The sequence below is a fragment of the Coturnix japonica genome, chromosome 11, assembly GCF_001577835.2.
Source record: "Coturnix japonica isolate 7356 chromosome 11, Coturnix japonica 2.1, whole genome shotgun sequence".
NCBI classification, from domain to species: Eukaryota; Metazoa; Chordata; class Aves; order Galliformes; family Phasianidae; genus Coturnix; species Coturnix japonica.
In genome coordinates, this window is record NC_029526.1 from 2,220,064 (window position 1) to 2,243,734 (window position 23,671).

At 39.8% G+C, this 23,671-nt stretch overlaps 1 protein-coding gene across 3 annotated transcripts in view; it reads right to left on the bottom strand.

Annotated features, from left to right (window-relative positions):
- Positions 1–23,671, bottom strand: part of SMPD3 (sphingomyelin phosphodiesterase 3) — a 98,964-nt gene that overhangs the window by 41,403 nt on the left and 33,890 nt on the right. Inside the window, exon 1 of one of the 3 annotated variants that reach the window (XM_032446991.1) lies at positions 3,623–3,703. The exons of 1 other annotated variant lie outside the window; for it this stretch is intronic. The gene's annotated coding sequence lies outside the window, so the exon portion shown is untranslated. Of the gene's footprint in view, positions 1–617; positions 717–3,622; positions 3,704–23,671 lie in introns of those variants that run through there. One more of the 3 variants, XM_015873544.2, reaches the window with a different exon arrangement.

Consider the following 23,671-nt stretch of genomic DNA (forward strand, 5'->3'; position numbering starts at 1 on the left):
CAGAAATACATTGTGCTTGTGAAGATAATGCATACTGGGGAAGTAACAGAGCTGTGTTATAATAATTTATAACATTCTGATTATTATATATCCCAATTTTTATGAGATTTGAAGTGATACAGAAGGAACATACTGTTAGTGTCTTACATAATTCATCCTTGAATAGTTTCTTAAAACAGCATCCCTAGGATGCCTGCTTTTGAAGTTTAACGAGGGATACATAAAGAGAGTAATAATTATAATGGGGGTGTGTAATGAGCTTCACCATCGACGGGAGTCAAAGTACAGCAGATTTTTTATCTCGGGTAATTACTGCTATGTGCAGTAAATGCAGCAGCAGAACTGATGAGATTCAGGCTGTGGATTACTTGTGACAGAAAGTCACAGAGAAGAACCTCCATTTTTATAAATATCAGACAGGTGTTAGGCTGATAAATCGAGGACCAAGAACTCCAGCTTTGTATAGTGCCATTGCTGCACAGCAGAGCACAGGAAGCAGGACTTCCAGTTCCAGTGTGCCTTGGCTACAAACCATAGACACAACTGGTTTCTTGTTCAGTTTGTCAAACTTTCCATCCAGCCTATGGTAATGCAGTCTAGAGAAATAGCTCCCTTACCTGTGGATAGCAGACTGCTGTCACAGAAATACCACGGACCAGCAGAATCCACACACTACACCGTTATCCCGAGGCGATGACCCTTCTTGGGGAAGAGGAGGCATTTACCTGCAAGCCATGTTCAGTCACCTGAGCTTAAAGCCCAGAAGAACCAGGAAGTTCCTGGTGCCCGTGGCCAGAACAACCAGGAAGTACACAGACGCATTTTGCTGTAAGTGCTGTCGGATCAGGGACAGGACCATTGAGTTTGCACAGGGTGCGGAAAGCAGGTAGCAGCTGGTTACAAGCTGCATTCTGGTTAAAAGGATTATTGATGTGCTTTGATGGGAAGAACAACAGAGGAAAAACTCCTAAGGCTGGCACGTGAAAGATTAAGGCATCATATCTTGTCAAGGACAAGAAATCCTCTTGCTAAAAAAGAAAATAGGAAAACAAAGTTTTGTGTTCTGTTCTGTTGTTGTTCTGTGTTCTGTTTTTCTCAATGACAGTTGTTTTGTATCTCAGACCATATTATACATTCAAACAAGTCACTTTGTGAATGAGATCGTTCCAAAATTACTAAGTTGTTATCCTGAATTACCTGAGAATTGCGACTGACTCCAGCAAGGCCCAGGCACACAAAGCTTGGCTGCTCGCTTGGCTGATGCTTCAGCTCAGCTTCCAGTATTAAGAGAAGTTAAGCAAACAGCTCAACACGGGGCAGTTTGGGAACTACAGCCAAAGTGAAGCTACTGTTCATGGTTGAAGTCATTTGTAAGTTGCGTACCAATTTCTTTTTACCACAACACAGGATTCTGTGTACTGCAGTGCTATCTGGAAACAAGCAGAACAGTAGCAAACAAAAGCACTAATTCTATGTCTGTTGGTATTTCTCAGATGCCAAATAGGTGCCTCCTTTTACCAAGTTCTACTCTCTTCAGTTGCAAACAGTATCAAATCATTGCTCTTATTATCAACATTGATCTCTAATGGCAAACGTGTCCTGGCTGTTCATTGTGTTTAGGCCTTCATAAGCTGTTGGCAGTTATCAGCTATGTTACAGCTACTTGCTGTACTTGTGTAACACACCTATTTATGTGTTGCATTTATACAACGTCTGTGCACCAGAAACTGTTCAATATTTGCTCTAAGGATCCACGTTTTAAAGGCCTTCAGTGAGTCCACCTACAGTGGCTCTTGGGCACAGACCTACACAGCTGATCTGCAGCAGATAATTCAGCCAAGTTTAAACCTTTCTCAAACTGTAGCTGTGCTTTAGTAAAGGGAAAAAAAGGCGAGAAACCTCAAACTTCGTATTGCTCAAACAGCACAGCCTCTTATTACCTTACAGGCCAGAATTCAACCCCAACCCCCACGATCTCTACCACATTGCTGATAGGGGAGCGTTTGCAAAGCTGATGTAACAGAAGGCTCTGAGGACTTTGTAGAGAGAAGTTTCTGTTAGAAGAAATAAATCATACAACAAACAGACACATCAGAACAAGTTTCCGGAACGTCTGCCTACACAAGAACATACACGGCTTTCCCCCAGGACTCACAACAAGACTTTCTTCTGTAATCTCAGGGTAGATTATCTTACAGAAACATGCTTAAAAGCACAGATTAATACTCATCAGCACCACTGCTATACTGATAAATAAACGTCAGAGTCGAGAATCTGAATAATACTGTAAGTGCTCACTTGTCCTTTTATTACTGAACGTAAAGGTGATGCTACCTGTGGATTATGTTAATACCACAGCAGCTGAATGCCAGCTACTGTCACCAGGACACGAGAGACTGGGCTGCAAGTGTCAGATGCCACAAATTCCTCCGGGGGAGATCTCATATTGCTCACACTTCTCCCTTAATTTGATCACACTTCAAAGAAAGGCATGTGAAAAACAGCAGTGAAAAGGCTAACAGGGCAGCATGCAGAGAAGTTAAACAGAATTCAATTAAGACAGCTCGTATGTAACACCTGCAAGCTCAAACACAAGGAAGCATTGAGACAAATGACTCAATCCTTACTCCACTGGATTTTTTGAATTATAGGGACAACTCACATGAATCTGAAGTAAATATTCACCTACAAAAGCCTAGGCTTTAATATGAGGTACTGCAAATAGGGAGAAACACAATGTCCTAAGCACAGCACATAGAAGGTGCTAGGAATAGTGATTATATTCCATTGTGAAGAATGACCCTTCCTTCAGTTCATCACTGCAGTATCATCCACGTGGACCCTTGCTGACACTAACACACATCCCAACATCCAGTATCAAAAGACAAATCTGATGATCGGTCAACTTCTTTGTCCTGGTGCATCTATCGTTCTGGGAAGGCTCCGGAGTTGAAAAGAAACACCTGAAAACAAACAACTTCTCTATGCATACGTTTAGCTCGAAGAACCACCTACTGCTGCCAACCCCCATCTTTATTTGAGGGCAGAGTGATGGCACACTTCAAATTGTGAAAGCTCAGAACGCCGCTGTTTGTGCTGTGCCAGCTCCTTCCGTAAACCTAAGATTTCAGCGCCTAAAATACTCTAAATAAAAGATCCACATTTTTAAAAGAGAATAATCTCTGGAGCAAATCAGGATAACCAACAAACCGTGCATACCTCACACACCAACTGTGCTGACAACTTGCTTATTTGCTATGTTAGTAACTAACTCATCATTATTATTATTACTATTTTCATTCAGTCTTCTCTCCACTGCAATGTAAAGAGAAGGAAGCTTCTGGGAGTTCTCTTCAGCTGAATCTTTGCCTTCTTTTTACAAAACACACAACATTTCATGCTAAAATAGCATCAAAAACAAAACAAAACAAAAAAACCCCATTCAATAATTTTTACGATACAAAAAGATGGTATTTGAGCACAAGCTGACACAGGCTTCACACTGCAGCAAGTGTGCAGGGCAAACCCTCCCATATCAAAATAGCGCTGTCATCAGCATGCATCGATATTCAAAAGCAAAACACGTTCGTACTGTGAATACCCTCAGTCTCTCTACAGTTACCTATGAAAGAGCTGCTCTCTGAAGCAACACACTTGAGACTTGACAGGAAGTACAACATGCAGGAACATTCATCAGCTGTAACTCTGGCAACCACAGGGAAAACAGTTGAGGAGGATTATTGGATATTGTGCCTCGTGAGGAGGCTGCAAGCTGATGAGGTTTAACCATTGTAAGTTCAGTTTCACATGCTGAGGCTTGGACAGACTTAATGCAATGAAAAAAGGTCTCATTTATGAGCAGATAAGCTAGGTAACGTTCCCATCAAATACTCAAAGTAACCAGAATGGAAGATGTGACTTCACTTTGTTTTGTTTCACAGTACAAATCTGCTAGCCCTGGTTTACTGCTTCACTGGCTATTGGGCCTGTTAGTCCCGTCTCTCTCCCTATGGTCTCTAACCATATCTTTCTTTTCCTCAGAAGAACTCTTGTAATCACTCCTATTTCTTCATATTTCAAGCAGTCCATCTATAGTTATTGTTACATCATGGAAACTCCCCAAAACAATCACTGACAGAAGACAGCCCACAGAAGGAAACATTCATCTTACAGTGTTCCCCCTCACCCTCACTTTTTCTCTGTTTCCTTTCATGCAGACAGGCATCAAAGTACTGCTGATACTTCCTGTTCACTTCTAATTGTTCAGCATACCAGAGCTTTTAAAGTAGCACTTTCACCTCCTTCTGGATTAAAAGCCCTACCTACAGGTCAGCTAAAATAAGGACAAAGAGCAGAGCAATGAATCAGAGGTACATCTTGTCAGCACCATTCATCTCAGAGGCAGCAGTAATGGGAGAATGAAAAACCAAATGAACTGTCAGGCCAGGATAAAGGACGACCTCCCTAGTATTCTAATACTGAAATTCTAAATAACTCTCGTTATATTTTATATATGCACATCTGTAGGAAAAACTGCATGACCTGAGAAAGGACCAAGGTGGCCAATATAGGACAAGGCTTCAACCAATAACAACTGATAACCCTCTAAACTTGTTTTGCTGTTTTTGACATCTCTGTGTCACACATGGTTCAAATGTAAATTCAGCCCTGCCTCGGTGCTCCTGCTCAATGCAAGCAGCTGAGCCACTGTGATCCAGAAACTGCTGAGCAGCAGCAGGAGCTGGGCAGAAGCAGGGTTGTGAAGTGCAAAGCAAACTTCCCTTGCTGAGATCACTTAATCTCTGGCCCCATGTCTCACCATTCACACCGTAAGCCTTTAGGAAAGCAGTAACCATGTATCTAGGTGTCTTTGATGAACCAAGTACTATTCATTATATAAGATTTGCCATTATTATAAACTACATTTCAGACTGATGACATTCAAAACTGACACATTTTCATCAACATCATTAATATTTGTCGTATTATCACTCAAATAAATACATACAGTTGTGATTGGAGAAAAACACTCAGCTGTAATACAGCGCTTTTCATCTGCAGATCAATGAAATGCAGCTGGGAATTCAGCTCTTGTGAATGGCCATCAGCATGACCGGCATGTTAACATCTCAGCCAAGGAGCAACACTTAGAGGCATTCTTTTAAAGGTTAATGAATCAGCTCAATACTTACTTCAGCAGTGATTATTCCTAAGAAACTTGTTAAAGACAAATGGGCCTCACTTGAATTTTAATTTAAGTTACAGTTTAATCTGAACAGTTAATACAGGTGTTGCCTGATTGTTATGAATATATGTTTGTTCCTGTTCCTGTTGTATCCTGCTTAGATTTGTTCAAATTAATTGCATATGGTGTTACTGATTAAATTCACTAGGAAAGAACACAACGCTCATATATAATGACTAATTCACTCAGCCTATTGATTCTGAGCTCAGTATCACTACATCAGTTCACACACAGAATATGTGCAATGCCTGCTGGTGGTTCACAGAGAAAGCTTGTGCCAATAGCAGCACTAAGAATTCTGCATTACAGTCCCATACTGCTGCTTACTTAATTTTACATTAATTTAGCCACACACTAAAGTGTTTTGTTTGGTTTTTACAATATACATGCACATAGAGCCCAAATATCCATTTGGAAGCATTTGGTATTAATATATTTTTGCTAATATATTACATTCACTGTGCAGTCTCCCACTGGAGTCCTCAGGGAATGAAAAACAGGAGCACGTAGCATCAGTTCCAAAGATCTAAAAAACAAAACAGAAAACACCCACCCACCCCGGCAGCCCATTAATAGTGCTCTACCTGAGCTGCAGCTGCACAAAATTTAGAGAAGACTGTAACAGTTCCCAGCTAAAAGTAAATAAATGTGTCTTTCTATGGCATGTACCTTCCTCTCCCCTCCAAGACAAACCGAGTTAGAAGTATCACTGCAAACCTTTAGAAGATAACACTTAAATGATGTGGAAGTGCACCAAAGCTAGCTAAAGAGTATGTGGAATGGATGCAGGGAGTCTGTGTACTTAACTCTCTTAATTCCATTCATTTTAAGAATATATTTATGATAAACCTATCTTGAGTTCTAAATTTTCCATTGCTCGAGCAGATATGCCTGTACCAGTTCAGCTGATCAGACATCCTCATTGGGAAGACACAGTTTAGCCAATGGCAGATAGCAGCCATGTTTGGAGTCTTTCCTTCTGCCACTGAACTCTCACAGTTCAGCTTCTGTCTTTTTATTTCTGCGAGCAGCTCATGTTTGAGCAAGAGGGAACGGTTTGACTCCATAGAATCCATCCACCCATTTTGCACAGGGGCAGATGATGACACCAAGGGGACTCAGGGCAGGAGCTGGGACACTTGTTAAAGGATGATCTGGAGCACAGCAGAACTTGTCTTCAAGAGGGAACTAATTCTGTACCGTGCTAACTGTGCTCATGACTTTCCTCACCTAAGACTTCTTCTATATGAAGTGATAAGTGTGTAGGTGTGCGTGAACTTTCATTTGTGTACTTGCATATATTAACTTTGACTAGTAAAACTATTAAGCTATTTCATAATTGTACAGATAATAGCTGTAGAAAAGAACTGGCAGTGTTATTTTTTGCACAGGTGTGCATTTTAATATCACCAGTCTGTCCTTCTCTATTGTATTAAATGTTCCAGCGAGTGATTTCTTGCATTCAGACGGTGGGAAAATATTTTTACTTTATGATATAAAATCTTCCTAAAACCAGCAGAAAGTAATTAAAAATAATCACAGATAACATACAATAAAATAAACCATCAGGACGTATCCTCTGTGTGTAGAGATGGCAGGGGCAAAAGGACCAGTGGAAGATGAAACTCCCTCCTGAGTAAATACCTCCTGGGGATGAATTCAATGGAGTGCATCCCTGTGGATTAAGGAACTCCAGGCACAATACTTACACTTAGCTGTTCATTTTATCCCAAATATGGGATACAAAACCCCAATATACCCTAACATAGAAACAAAAATCTGACTCTTTTCCACACATTAAGGAGCTAAAACAACTGACTGCCCCTTTTATGGCTCTGAAAACTGCTCCTACTAAAATCAACTTCAACACCATTCTCATGGGTGCTGGTCTGCATCCTGTTACGGTAACACATGTAGGTTTTTCTCAGAACAAAAGATGCTGCTTTTCCCAAACTGACTGAAATGAGCTCATGGAAGGTCACTCACCACATACAGTTGTACCACTGGATTGTCCTCTCGTAACTCGTAACTCAGCCATCCATACTGAGGGTCATTTATGACACACAGTGAAATGCTCCTCATAGCTCAGAGTGCTGAGAGCTGTGCTCTAGGCAGCTGTTTTTCAATACCCTCTTGATCCCTTCCAAACTGGTAGAAGGAATATATGCCATCTGTGTGCCAAGCCGGGGGCTTGTTTTTGCCTTAAGAAATGGAGCTGGTATTAAGTCTCAGTCTTCTGAATTCCACAGGTGCTTTCTTTTTTTTCCCCCTTCACTATTTCTGTAGAATTTCAGTCACTTCATTTTCTTCTTAATTAAAAGTATTTTTTACTATTGAGTTTTGGAAGGTGCTGTATCTCTGTGTTTGGTGAGCAAGGGTACATAAGAAGATGCTCCATGGGACTTAATGCAGCAGCTCTGTTTCTCTGTCTGGTGCTTATAATTGTGAGGGCTTTGTATCTGATAACCCAGATGGTCCCTTCTAGTCTTACATTCCTTGCAAAGGACACGAAGTACTGTGAACCGATGCCACGTGGTACAGAAAAATCACCCTTTTTTTTAATATCACGCAGTTACTGTTTGAGCTTTAGGTTTGGTAGCGGAGTTTCAATAAATGAAAAACATGGTTTTCAAATGAAGTCTGTTTTAAGGATATAAGCTCTGAAATCAGAAAATTAAGCTCACTCTAACAGGCAACAGAGGTATGAATGCAGCATCTCTTCCCCCAGACCTGCAGCAGGATATGATTGCTGAAAATAAATGCAATCCTGAAAACACAGGAAACAAACATCTTATCTAACATGATGATGCTAAAGTAGTTACAGACTTATTTTTCACAAATACAAGAAAAACAACCCGCTGTCACTGATCTACATCTTGTCCTGAGAGGCTCATGTTAACAAACATAGTGAGGTTCTGACCTCACAGGAACCTTCACATGGCAGACAGCACAAACAAACAACAGAACTCATTTTTAAAATGACGAAGGGAATGGCAGCCCAAGATCAGTCCTTGCTCAGTTATTCATGGCATTGGGTATCAAGACATGGCATTGGGTATCAAGTATTTTCAGATAGATAACCTGACTGCTGTAACCCCACACATACATGTCAACAAAACATAATTCACTTCTGTAGGATCTGAGCCAACAGGGCACAGAAGTTAGGAAGAAACTAATCAGGAAATACCATCAAATGCAGTTTGCAATAAAACTGTAGATGTTGACTGGAAAATATAATACAATACTATTTATGTAACAGCAGGAACTAAAGCCCTGCTGTCTGTTAGGCATCTCCTTTAGAACACGCTGCTCACCACTCGTCCTGCTCAGACACCTGGATCAGCCATCCAAACGTTCATTATGGCTTCTGTATTACCAAGGATGTGTTTCAGAAAGCACGATTTGTTTGTAAGCAAGCAGCCATTAGATTAGAAATGTTTGTCCTGGAATTGTGAAAACAGTATGAAGTCTTTCCAGAGACTTTCCTATTGAAAAGCCTTTCTAAACCACCTTTGTTTTCACATGAGAGATTTTTAAAAGCCACAAAGAACAGTTTGATACTCAAATACCTTTAAAATGTCTTTGACAGAAACCACCAGGGAGCTCATTCGGTGTTACAGTTCTTTTTCCATCACCACAAATCAGAGCCTTGTTTCTCCTCTACAAAAACAGCAGCACAGATTTATGCAGCTTCTCAGAATTAAGAATGAAATACAAACCTCCTTACATAAAGCATCAGAAGTGGGATTTTCTGATCTCCATCCCACCTTACAGGATTCAGAGAACTTAACGCACTGCCAATTATCAGCAATGGTAACAACCTGTCCCACCAGTCCAGATGTAGTCGTGCTGAACCAGGTCAGCTTAAGAGAAATAATCAAAAAGAAGGTGAAAAAATCTTCAGAAATCTCTGTAATAAATGGTAGCAAAGGTGAAAGCACAGCAATCAGCCAACTCAAACTTTGCACCAATAAGAGCTGTTTGCAGACTTACATGGGGAAAGGTAACAGGCTGTCACACCCACGGCAGGCAGCTGCTTTACAGTAATGCTTATTGTTTGGATCACTTTCCCTCCCCATGTTTGCTCACTAATGTACTGCTTGATGTGAAACTCAGGAATTGGGCCAGGAAGGGATTTACATGACAATAATTTGGTTGTCTTCCTATAACTCAGTAACTAAAACAATCAATATCCCCCCAGACTTTGAAATGCTGCTGTTATATAAACTGCTGAAAACAATGACAAAAAACCAACCCCTGTTTCAACAACTTCTGCCAGCCAACCAGAGATGTGGGTCAAACATCCATCATAAAGCAGAAAGGAACATTTTATGGAGTCTGAACTGTGAGGTGTGAATTTATGTTCAAGGTTTAACATCCCATCTGGATTGACACCAAATATAACATGCAACAAATATGGACAGTGACCCCAAATCCACTCTCAAGATCAGCTTTTGAAAACTGCTCCAGTTTACTCTTCTACATTCCTACTGAGCTGCAAATATTTAACACTGATCTGCATCAAGAAACTCTATCCATGCTGAGCAGCCATCACTTGCCTGCAGAACTGTGCAAGTCAGACCACTTTGAAAACTGTTTGCTGCTAACTACTGCTAGCACACACAACTACCATGGGATACAAATGTAAAGAGCAAGAGTGAGCAGGAGGTTATTTGGAACCTCAGGAGGCAAGGAAGCCTTAATAGAGGCAGGAACAGAAACAAAATATATATACGCATATATATATAAGGAAAAGATGAGGCTAGTCTGCTTTTCAAGTGTGTACATAAAAGTTGTTAAAGTAGGTTTTTACCTTTTCCATGGAATATATCATTGATACAATATTTACATCCACACATTGTTTTTGCAGCCTTTCCATTTGCAGACCCCCTACAACAATTTAAAACACTGCTCCAGGAAGATGCTTCTCACCTTCTGATTTAAGCCTGCTAATGCAGCCCTTTTATATAGGTTGAGTTTATTCTGTGGTTTGAATCTGCAGTCAGAAGCAATAGATTACTTTTCAAGTGGGTGTCTAACAAAAAGAAATACATTTAGCTCAACCTGTAGGTAAAGCACGCTGACCTGTCAAACTAGCATTTAATCTGCAGCAATAGAAGACTAAATATTCCAAACACGTAACTGCTTTTCACATGGGCAGTGGGTATCCAACTGCATTGAAAAGCAGCTTTCATTCAAACAGAAGTGTGAACGATTCCTCAAATTCATGCTTTATTAAAATGCAGTTTGCACAGGATTAATAATTACACAGAAAGTACAGAAGTCTGAAATCAACCCTCAAAAACGAATGAGAAGGAAGAAGTAATGCATTTGACACAGCCTTTTTGGGACATTAATCTCCTTTACAACAGAAGTTCTTGCAGCATATGTGAGAGAAGAATCTGACCACAAGATCATTATCATATTGCTGCCACATCTTTCCTTAGGAAGGGAAAAAAGAAGAAAAATCATCATGTTCACCATTCTTTCTGTATTCCGAGACAGACTGTGCTCCCTTGTATCTAATTACAGGAACGCAGTGAGTTGTGATTCATTTTCATATTTCAGTCTTTTAAATGTGCTCTCAAAATGGTATCTAATCTGAGTGCTTTAATGCTGCATTGTCCTATCGCCTAAAGCAATGCATGGAAAGGGAGTAAGGAGGAAGAAAGAAAGACAACAGAAGGTTATTTTCTGAGGGTGGCCTGGGACAAGCAGAGAAACTGACTGTGATCTAATGGAAATCTGCTCATGGATACCCGAAAGTCACTTTATTGAAGTCCAGATGCCTGAAAGCAAAGCAGAGAGGACCCTTCTGAAATTAGACCCTTTGGTTTCCTGGGCAGTTCATACTGAAAGGTAACCTTACAGTTCAGAATTGAAAAGCAACTGATAACAGACACAAGAAACTCACTGGAATTAGCTTCAGAAGGACATTATGTTAAAATTCTGGCAGTCATCTCAGCCTTTATAAAGGTGTGCTGCTCTTGGCTGCTGCAGGCTTATTCTTCCAGTGCAGACGGGCACTGGTACACTCAGTTTCAAAGGAAATAATCAGAGCCCAGTTAAAGACTTTTTCAAGAGCACTCACCTAGGAGCTGTTCTTATTGGTGGAGTTCCTGGACTAGGGAATAAACATAAAACAGTACTGGAAGTAGAAAATGGAACACAGGATGGAGTCCTGTTCTCTATCTCCAAGACAATGTGCTGTTCATTCCTTACAACCCAGACTCTCTAGAGAACGTAATGGGAGAAAATGACAGAGCAGAAATACTGGAAGAATTCTCATAGTGTTGGTCAGGGCAACTCTGGATTTAAATCTGGGTCTAACATTCTTCTTTCCTGGCTTTCCATATTCATAGTTGCACCTTTCTAACATTCACTGCCTTTCCCTAACATATTTGTTTTAATATCTTCTTCTAAATCAATACTATCAATACAATAGTGTGAGGGATTATATCAAAAGAAAGTAGCCATGCATGCTGATGTTTGTGCTTTTACAGGCATCTTTAAAATACAACCTATTAAAATGTGAAAACACGTAATAAAAAGGTGATTCATCTAGTAGAAGTCAGTTATTCATATGCAAACACAGAAAAAAACCAGACGTGTTTGTGAAGGGCTGAGGAAAGAGTGTTACAAAGACCAACACAGAATTTTTCTCTGAACTGTGCTGTTAAAGTGAGAGAACACTTAGAAGGCAGACAGTATAAAAGAATGGTAAATGAGCAGTCTGAGAAAGGCAAAGGCTCGTTCATGTCCTGAGAGACACCCGATGGCACAGAACAGACACTGATGTGTGTAACAGTTAAATATTCAACACTCAGCTTGGGAGGCTGTGAGTTTCTCTCACCACAACTTCTTATGTATTCTCTCACTGTTGTTAAGTCGTGGCTTTGCAATCATACAACAAAGCCTGAACTGCAGGGCATGTAATTATCAAAATAGGCTGATACGTTATTGAATTCACCAATGTACTGAAATTCAGAGTTTTCCTCTACTCAAATGCTACAGTGACTTCAGTTCTCAGTTTGTGGACTGGTGAAAGATGCTTCAAAACAAAATGAGCTGTCACAGGTTACACTGCAGGGAGAAAAATCTCAACTCTTCAGTTTCAATAAAAAAAAAGAGTAGGAAGTAGAGGGAAATAAGGAGAGAGGAGGAGAACAGTGCACTGAAGTAATTGGATGGCAGTATGATGGTGAGGCTTCTGAGCAACAAACGAGAGTGTAAAAAAAAGTTTGCCACACCTGGGGGAGGTTCTTCCCCTGCAGAAACAATAACCTGGATCTGAATTCTTGAGAAGAGCAAACAGCAAGAAATGTCTTTCTGTGACACACTGCCCTGTTTTATACATCATTCAACACAAGCCACAGCCAGTCTAGAATCCTCCAAAAATAACACTGCCTGTCAGAATCCATTTGGACAGCTGCAGTCACTGCAGAATGAAGAAGAATGCTGCAAAATACACCAGCTGGAATGGAGAGTTAAAACATGAGCTGGGTTTGGGTAATGTGTTACAGGGCATTTTCCAGAAAACAGAGAAAAAATACTCGCACTTCTAAACATTTCACCTGCTGACAGCAAGGCTGAAAGGCTCTAGGAAAAAACTCAGCACGTTTCCACAGTTAATTGATTGAGAGCTTTCAGAATCCAGAAGCAAAAAAACCCTAGGAATCTTGACAAGAGCACTGCAGTCAGAATGCTGATGGAACACGTGTTGCCATCCGAGTACAGACAAAAGAGGCAAAATGCTGTTATGATTTGTTATTAACAAACTCTGTGTGCCTGGATGGCCCTTTGTGCAAACAAACACTTGCACAGCTTTAAGGAAAATATAACAACAGAAGTACGAGCATAAACTGTAGCATTAATGCAAAAGCAAACAAGTGACAAAAACAAACAAACAAAACAAAGCAGAAAATAAACACAGCATCAGCTCTCTGTGACAGCTTCCAGCACAGCAGACAATGAAATATAAACCTGGGATAGAGTCTGCAGTGTTTAAGAATTCAACAGCACAGCCTTTCAGATTCTACACATCTGTGTTGAATTGCCTTGCATTAAAACAACGCTCAAAATGGAAGATGTTTAATAACACCTCTTACATTTCTGGTAGTCATTTTATGATAAAGACGTCGTATGTAATTGCACTTGAGCTGCTCCTCTTACACTGGCCACATTCTATGCTGCGCCCTTTTATTTCTTCAGCTCCCCCATTCACATTTAATATCACTCTTACTTCCACTGTTTTTCATTATTTATGTATTTCCTTCTTTCACTTTCCATTACAACCACTTATATTTAATTGAGCCTCCCTGTGCATTCACATGGACTGTTACACAAATCTCCATTCTGAAAAGTCCAGTACATAAATACACTGTGAATAACAGCACACTAAAAATCACACACACACAAGTGCCACCTCTGCCCAGCAGCTCAATAGATCGTGCTGTTACTATGGTATATTAATTGTTTCAAGATGAGCCACATTGACATTCTGCATTTTAATTCATGAATGCTGTGAATAAACTCTTCATAGCTATCTCAGTACGTTTAATGGCGTCTCCAACTACTCTGCCAGCCAACACTACTAAAAAGAAATGTTATGTATTGTCATTAACAGAAAACCTCCAAAGAAAGAAAAAAGAAAAGAAAACAACAGATAATTATCAGCAGCTTATTTATGTATTTATTTTTGTTCTAAGCAGAGCGAGCTCGTTACCAGTATCATCGTAAGATATTTAGCCTTTTATATTTTCCTTTCCATTTTGCCAATAAACAAGCAGGATCTGCTGGCAGGAGTTACCAGGCAGCAAAAGAAACTAATCAAGCAGCGTTGAGACCTGTCAGGCAGCGTCACAGGAAAACCTGGAAATACTTCCCTCAAATATCAGCAATTACAAGCACATGATAGAGGTCTTAATTACTTTATCAGAGAAAGAGTTCAGCTCGAGCCTTTTTTCGCTTGGGCAGTAATTAAGTATGGTAAATTTTATTCTTAGGTTTTAGAATTGCATGGGGATACTCAACAGGCCTTACTGCTGTCTTGGGAAGTTCTAATCACACAGCTCTGCCACACTAGCTCTAAATATTCAAGAGATTCCTATGAGAGCATCCCATTGCCAGTTTAATATGACTGGCCACATTTTTATTATCATCTCCACTGCCAGCAGTAGATCAGCATCAACTCACTGTGTGCAGCTCATGTGTCCTGCTCCCTTTCTGCCTGTTCTTTGACTTTATTTTTCTCCTTCACTCTTCCTTCACAAACTGCAGCTTATTTAGCAACACAGAAGCTCCATTTTAAGTACATCTTGCAGGATTTAAGCCTGAAAGCAGCTCAGCACATTAAGATTAGCACAAGCACGCCCAAGGATCAAGCTGCAAACTCCGGGGCTCTGGTCTTTGACAGATGGATCCGCAAGAGGCAAATTCAAGTGACAACCTTGTGAAAGCATTCCTGGGGAAGATGGGAGTGGATAAAGGGCAACACACTAAAAAGAAGGCATCTGTTTATTAATGAGATGTTTTAATATACTTTCTACTCCTACAATGCAGTTAGAGTTAATATTTATGAGGAGCACTTTCAATCAGGTGGTTAATTTCCGCATTCAGACAATGCAGTGCTTTTTAATTCAGAGGCATGGCTTCTCTTACACAGCAGAATGCCGAGTTCATTTCCTGTGTAGGGGAAGGTACATTGATAGAGCGCACAGTTCCACTTGCATCACGATTTCAGGTGTTCTGCCTGATAATGCACAAAGTAAAGATTAAAGTGCCTCCTGTGAGCTCATTGCCTGCGATCCATAATTAATCGCTAGTTAAGGCTACAACCTTCAGTAACAGTTCTGGTACCCACGACTCATCTAGCTGTCATATCACACAATCATAGAATGGCTTGGGTCAGAAGGGACCTCGAAGTTCATCAGGTTCCAATCCCGCAGTTGCAGGCAGGGTTGCCAGGCAGATGCATTAGTTTTTGCAGAAAATGCATTCCTGCGTGTTGTTTTACAAAGTTACTGCATCCGAGGCCTGCTCAGTTCATTAGCCAATCTGACCAAATAACAGCTTTCTGAAAAACAATCTCCCTTCAATCTGCAACACAGAGATAATGGCAGAGCTCTTTTTAATGCAGTTGCAGCAGGCATCCAGGAATAGCGTCATGCAGTTATTCTGCTGGAGAACAGAAGTTTCATTTGAGTACCAGCTGCAGAATTTGGCCTTGTAAGTAGCAGTTCAGTTGTTAAGATGCCCACAGAAATCCCAAGCTGGTGATATAACAGAGCCAAAGGCTTCTTTCTGTACAAGAAAAGAATCTGTGAAGTTGATACGTGCTTATGGATGTTTTCATCAATTGCAGCCTTCGTTACAATGACATGCAGCCGGTCAGTACACAGATCATACAGTTCACAAGCTAAAAATACAGCCTCTCTAAGGGAATTCTACCAAAATATGAAAAAGGCAAGTTTTATTAAGTTATAGGTCCAGATTCTTCCCTTCAGCTTAATTAATTTATACTTCTACAGGAAATTTATACTTCTAAAGGAAATCTCTGTGAAGCCAGAATTACAACTTGTTCTTTCATAGTTGGATTTTGTGGAAAAATAAGGAGTGTGCCTCTTCTGCCCAAGGAATTCATACATCAGACTGAGTCACACAAAGATGGCTTACTGTGCAAGTGTGGCAGCCCAAGACAGGTGGTATCTATCAGATTTATCCAAGACAGAGAGTTGTGCATGTCACATAAAATATATATCATACAAAATTAGTCAGTCACCTGTGTGTCATCTCTGTGTGTATCCATTGTATCAGCTCACAGCTGCTGTGCAGCAACTCCTAATTAGACCTTCTGCACTCACTCCTCTTTCTATGGTTCAGGCCTCATTAACACGATGCTTGCGGACATCAAGAACAACTTCAGTGAGCCTGGTGCAATACAAAGACTTAAATACATGAAGCTCAGTCTACCACCTCAGGAGAACACTGCCAGAAGACATCTTCAGTCAATGGAACGGACTCAGATGCAGTAATATTCTGAGCTACCTTTAAACTTCAGTTTGTAAATCTCCAGTTTAACCAGCTGCACCCAGCAGATCTAAACCACAACCCCCTGCTTCTTTAAAGTTTCTAAGCATCCACCAGCAGGCCAGCTTTTAAAACTTGTGTTGTAGCATGCATTAATCCTTTTATAATTCCACATCACTAACAGTAATGGATGTAGTTACTTTTTTTTTGGCTGAGATGTTACATTTGAGCAGCATTTTCAGTGTTTAAGAATAAACACTAAGTGCACTTGAACACTGCTTAGCGTAACCGTGGACTAAAAGGAAGGAATCCTCACTGGGACATTACATAAATGCAGTTAGCATTAATTCCACTCTGTTGCTTTATTTCTTTACCAAAGATAATAAGTAAAAATATGGTAGTGTAGCTATTTTTAATTAGCTGCATTTGAACCAAAGGCTGTTTTCTGTAACATGACCCAAGAAAAATCAAAATAGACTCCTGAATTTTGGAGCTACATGAGATTTAAGATACTTCTGGTCCAAATCTCCCAGGCTGGCATTTCCAGTGCACAGAGTAACCACCTGGGAGTTGAAAAGCTTAGTAAAATATCCCGCAGAATTTCTACTTACATAACCAATTCAGGGCGTTCCAGGAAATTTCAACGCAGTAAACCTGGCAAACTCAACATGTTATAAACAGCTCTGAATGTACTTTGCATGTATGTGTGAGCAGGTTACTGAGGAAAAGTAAAGCAGTGGCAGAAGAAAATTGAGCTGTTTAACTCATAAGAAGGATTTATTTCAAGAACTGAGTAAGCTAGTGAATGTATTTACAGGCGCTTTCCAAATCACAGTCACTAATTCACAATTCTCCAATTGGCCAGCACTGTAGAATCATAAAACACAGCTCTGACCAAGGTCTGCAAAGGCCTTAGAAAATTATGACTTGCTTCAAACTCTACTGAGAATTGATACTCCTTAACCACATCATCTCCCTCCGTCCCAGAAAGCACAAACACGTGGTGGGAGAGTTGAACACAGAGCAGCACTCCTCCTGAATCTATGAAAGGAGAGCTTGTGTCACAACAGTAGGCTGGGACTCCAGAGCAGGACACAGCATGAGGTGAACACCTCTAGGATATTAAGTAAAAGGAGGCTTGTCTTTAGTATTTGTTAAATAACTACAGTCAGTTGAGGGCAAATGGAGAAGAATCACAGATAAACATAGAAACATCTATAAAGAAAACTTCCTCCTGCACCAGCACCTCACGTGTTGGCTTTGCTAGTGGTCCTTTTGTGAAGCACTGTGCTTGTTTGTGTGTTGGCAGCATGAATAGTCTGCAGGTACAAAGCAAATGAACACACAGTACAACTCCCAATAACTTTACAGGGGATTTGAGTTAGAATACATTGCACTTCACAGCATCACATCCATTTTATGAACCCTTTTTTGGGGAAATTACTGTATTCTGTATGCTTTGAATTGATAGGTGCTCCCAAGCTACATAGAAGAAAGAACCTTAAGTGTGAACAGAGAGGGAGAAGAGAACAACAGAAAGACCAGACTGATGCATAACATTATATTTTACCATTTGTGAAATTAATGTACATCAGAGCTGCACATAATGCACAGCTGGATGGAAAGGTACCTCCCCACCTATCACACAGGACTTGATTTCACAGCATTCATCTCTTTGTGGTTACACCCTCGGGAGCAGTGTTGGCATAGTAACCGCAGGCTCTAGGCCTGCCTTTTTTCTCCCATTACCACTCAGACACAGGTTTTGTTAGGTTGAGATTCAAATACATTCAGACTGATAGCACTGCATGTTTGGGGCAAAAAGGAGACGAGAGGATTAATCTGAAAACAAAAGCAGCCCTGCAGGAGGTGGATGTATAAGCACAGCTTAGATTAAAATAAAGCAAAGAAAGCTGTATGTGGTTGTAACATTGAGAGAAAATATGAAATCTGTTATCAGTCTGACCACTGTCACGTTAAGGAAAGAATAGGAACACATTTCACTTTTAATCAGCCACTTCATTACCAATTTTAGTAGAAAAAAACAGTAGATTGGGCCAAACTGAACCGAGTCTTTGACAGGTAAGTATGTTGGACTTCTTTTTCTGTGAAATGATGGTGTTTTTCAAATAGGTTTGGCCTTTATTTGAACAGCAATCATAGACCCAACATTTCATACAGACCCAGCATTACATGTAGAAAAAAATATATGCAAATCAGTTCTAATATTCTTTAAACAAAGCCCGCCTCCAATCACACTTCTGCTATTAAATCACAGAAAAGCAAACTGCACTCCTGAAACACAATGTGCCAGGAGGCTGTCAGAAAAAAAGGTCTGAGAATCGCTGTTCATACCGTCTGAAGGATTCCTTCAGTGAGAGGAACAGCTTCATATAGTGCTGTTCTTTCCTACACTCCAGTTGTACTGCATGCACAAACCTGACCCACAGAGCGCGTAACATACAACAGAATAAGGCATTGGACAGCATCTGTTGTGGACATGCTGTAGGGATGGCACTGGGGTGCAATATATCCTCACAACTTAGGTGGAGATTTGATACTCAGTAATTGAGGGAATTAAGTACTCCTGTCAAACTGAAGGTTTATATAACATTATTTTATATATGTCAGGATTTACTCTGAAATTGTGCTGATTAAAGTTACTCTCTATGCATTAAAGCCACCTATAAAATGGGATGTCCCTTGGCACCTTCTTGTCATTATATCCCCATCTCTTCTTGCAGAAACAAGATGCACTGTCACAGTGCTATCCCAACTGCAGTTTGTTCTTCAAAGTGTATTTCATTTCCAAGATGATGATGTAAGAAGCAGAGCAGCAACAGATTCTCTTTCAGAAGTCAAATACATTTCAAAAGCCTTTTATCCTTTTCTGTGATACTGTAGTCTAGGCGACACTTAATCAAATCTCATCTTCTATCTTTACCAGCTCTTTACATTCTAAACAGAAAAATACACTAAGAAGAGCAATATAATTAAGAGAAACATCTTGGCTACTTTTAAGATCTCTCTCTCTCTCAGCTTCCACTTTACCTCCCATGTTCTCTAAGGCACTCAGTTTCTAAAACCACTGTCCTTTCTTACGACACACCAGTGAAAGTGACCCTCCTCACATTCATTCTGAGTGCTCTGGCCACCAGCACTGAGGACAAGTGGATGTGGAAATACTTCCTTGCTCAGGTTTTTGTAACACAACAATTGCTACCTGACAAAGGGAAGATGATGTTTGTCATTCATAGCGCTGTGTGCTGAACGCTTGCAGTAATAGCAGCTCAGTTGCCTACAGGTGCATGAGGATGGGGGCTTAGTCTCAAGTTTCCATGATGCTGTATTCTTTAGTTTTGCAAGGCTTGAAGAAAATGCAACCAACTGTAAACCAACAACAAAGCACAGCGTTCTATTTCCTGTCCATTAGAAAAACTAGTTCATTAAGCAATTCTCCCTTTCCCAAAGAAAACTCTTTAACAGAAACAAACTAAAACCCAAAACCTAAAAAAGAAGAGGATACTCTCTGCATTTCAAAGTAGCATTTATGAGAGGAATAACCAAAGTGCCTTGGTGCAGTAGATGCATTTTTATTAGTAGGAAGAAGTATGCAGATTTGTTTTGATCAGTATCTACAATCCTAACACTTTTTCTAAAAAGCCCGATTCCCACTTATGAAGACTTTTGTCAACACACTGATTCATCGAGTGTGACCAAAAGCCAACTAGGAACCCAAAATACTCTTTATAGTTTTTCTCCTTGGTTGAACAATAATGTCCTTTACCTCTGCCTGGGCTCAGTTCAGCTTCATAAGCCTCACACTGTACGACTCTGCTGTTTCTCTGAGTGTAAGAGTCCAGGCTTGCTCAGTATGGGTTAAGCAGCACTTCTGACTCACTGAACCACGATCTGTGGGGTAGCTTTGAAACAAATTTGCCTTCTAGAAAATCTTATTTCTTCTACAGGCAATGAGAATGAAAAAACAAATTAGAATTACTTTCTCATGAAGCATAGGTGTTCACTACAGAGTTCACTTGCTTTCAAAGCTACTGCAGGTACATGTGAAGGGTGATAAGCTAAATCTAAACATCAGTGCTGATAAGGAGGAAGCAACAGCAGTGAACGAGTCATGAATAAGACACAATTTCTTCATATTCACTTTGGAACAGTTGAAATGTTTGAAAGACAGAAGGTCAAATAAGTGCAGTATCCATATTTCAATGCATGGTGATTTATCAACTTCCAAAAACTATAACAACAACAAAAACAAAATCATAAAAAAAAAAAAAAAAAAATCAAACCCTGCTCAGGCACATTCATCACTTTATTTTCCATGCTAAGACTAATTAACAGGATAAGACCGTTCCTTCGTGTTAACAGCCTGGGACCAGTTAAGCAAACAAGCTAGTATTACATAGCCATATACTAAAAGTCCTGATCTATCCATCACTGGTCCTGTTCCCTCTATTGCTTCCCCCTTCTCCCTCCTCCCCCTCCCCAACTTGTTAAATCATCAGGAAATTGAGATATTTCTAATACATGGAAATTAAACATCTGCACCTTAACAGTGAGCCAGGCAGCGTGTTCTCACCTTTTTCATGCAGAACTATTTCTTAACACTAATAATAATAATAAAAAAATAAATCTCTACAACAGAACCTTTACCACGTTTCTAAGGTGAAACTCTATATATGCTTTTTAAACATAATTCTAGAACTGCGATATCTAAGAGATGCTCAATTCACATAAAAAGAGATATACAGAAAACACTGAATAGGAGACCTGGTTTCTCTCAAAGTTTCCTATCCACATTACACTTAGACCAGACTGATTATCAATCACATGGGGATTTCACTGCAGATAACGTGGTATCATTACATCCAGTCATGAGCTATTTATGAGCATTTCTGCTCTTTATACGTGAAGATTTTTTTCCATATGTGCTAGTTTTCACTGTCTAAATTAATATGGCCAAAGTCATTCCATAGAGCCCCTTACACCATGTTATTTCATAGCATGACCTAATCATATGCTATATCAAAATAAGATTTAGTAAAGGCAGTACAGGAAATAAAGGAAATAGGATTACACTAATTCAAACACTGAATAAAGAATGGAATGACTGTCTTAATTCAGGCAATTTGAATTATTAATGAACTGTTTGCATCTGTAGAGATTTGCTCTATTAGAAAGATTTCCTCAACCATCTGGATCCGGAAATTGGAAACTCAACTTATGAAAGGTCAGATGCAACAGACTGGAAAGGGCTGCTCTTCTCCAGAACTTCTTTTTGTGGCTCAAACAAAATTACCGCACAGTTCATCCTCACCAGTGGGTAACAAAGTGCCAAGGGGATACTGGCATAAAAATTAAATACACGGCTCCAAAATTATTCTCAATCTTAAGGAAATGGCAGTTTTAGCCAGTTCTAAAACACCACAGAAACAGGCACAATGTCAGTCTTGTACCTGGCTCAGAATTGTTCCTGTGCATCTTCTTACCATCTTTACTAATATTTTCTTTCTGACTTGGCTTTTTACTTTTGTAGTGGAGATGGGAATGAACTGCAAAAAGTCAACATTCCCATTCCCAGCCTCCTTCCTGTCCTCCTAGAAAATGACAGAACAGAGATAGCATGAATGTGAAGTCACAGTGGGGTACTTTGGATTAAAGAATGGAAGTTCAAAGAGAAAAATGCAGACAAAAACAGGTTAGAGGAGCAATAGGTTTATCTAATCCAACATCCCCTAACACATACCACATATACCAGAGACACCTTTCAGCAGGTTGTTCAGGGCCTTCAGTTGAAGTTCTGATTATCTCCCATGCATGGACATGCCTTAACCTCTTTTAATTACTGTTCTATGTATTTGACCATTCTCATGATGGAATATAAATTCTTACTGCATTCAGCAGACTATTTTATTTTCAGCAGCGAATGCATCACATTACCTATACAAATTTCCGGTTTATTAAAAAGTATTTTCCAAGAAAGGTAATGGAGTTAATGTATTTACTACATCAGCTCCATAAAACATACCATGTGGCAGCATGTGCATCTGCCATCATTCATTACAAAATCATCACTGCAAGAAATAAGTGACCCTGCTTTCCCAGGCACCTGGCTGCCCTGTCTTCCATTCCAAAGAGATGTGTTTGCCATGAGAGTTGATAGAACGCACTGGTTTTAACCAGCCTACTGACTGCTTTGAGAACAGAGAGAATACTTCTCATCCATGAGCAAATATTACATTTATTTCTTCCTTCTCCCACTGGAGAAATGAAGACTTACAGCATCTTAGATGCAAAATCACTCAGAATTAAACATACCTAATTTATACACTAATAGACCTTCAGGCACACAATAATCATCTCATTTGTTTCTGTGCCTAGACAGTTCTACTTAAAGAAGAACACTGTTTGTCTATGTCTAAATTTGGAGACTTCCCTTGAGAAATTTACTACTATTAATTAATATTATTGCCAACATCACTAAAAGAAACTACCTGTCCTTCACATTAGGCATTTCAACCTTTTAATCTTGCTCAGATAAATCCTTTAAGTCTTTTATTAATTATTGTTCACCTCTATACATGCCATTATTTTTTATAATTTGTCAGTCTTCTTTTCCTGATAGTCACTTTCACTTCAAGAAGTTTCCTCCTTCTTTCTAAAGGTTCATTTTCCTTTGAAGTGGAACTCAACATTCAAACCTTACAAGGGCTGTGCTGCAAGCAGTGCCTCCTATTTCGTTATGTCAGCCCATGATGTCAGAGGCAGATGATGGTGCTGTGGCAGCAGAAGTTGAACATTCCCACCAGTAGTTCATTATATTTTGTTGTCATGTGACAGATGGCAGCAGAGGGACAATCTGAACAAATGGGGTTTGATGTGGAAGCAAAGGCATTGAATTCTTCCATTCAGAAAAAAAATGGTACCCATTGACATTCATCAACACTTGGTGAACGTTTATGGGGACTGAACAATGGATGTGAGCACAGTCAGGCAGTGGGTAGTGTGTTTCAGCAGGGGCGAGAGCAACAGTGGGTTACCTCTACTGGTGCCTTTTTTTATGGGAGTGGAATGCACTGGCAAAAATGTGTAGCTAACAGTAGTGAGTCTGTTGAAAAATAGCATCTTGTAGCTGAGAATTTGCTCTAGCAAACAGTATTATTTGTGCTCTTTGTATCTGTTGTAGTTCCTATGGAAATGAACTATGATTGTATCATGATACTTAAAAGAATTTCAGTACTAAGTGTCAAAATTTTACATCCATAAGTTGATAAGTAACCACAGCATACATACCCCATCAGATGCTGGTAAATATGTATATATGAATATAAATATACCTATGCACACGTGTATATCAAATGCACTGTAAGAGCTTTACTACCA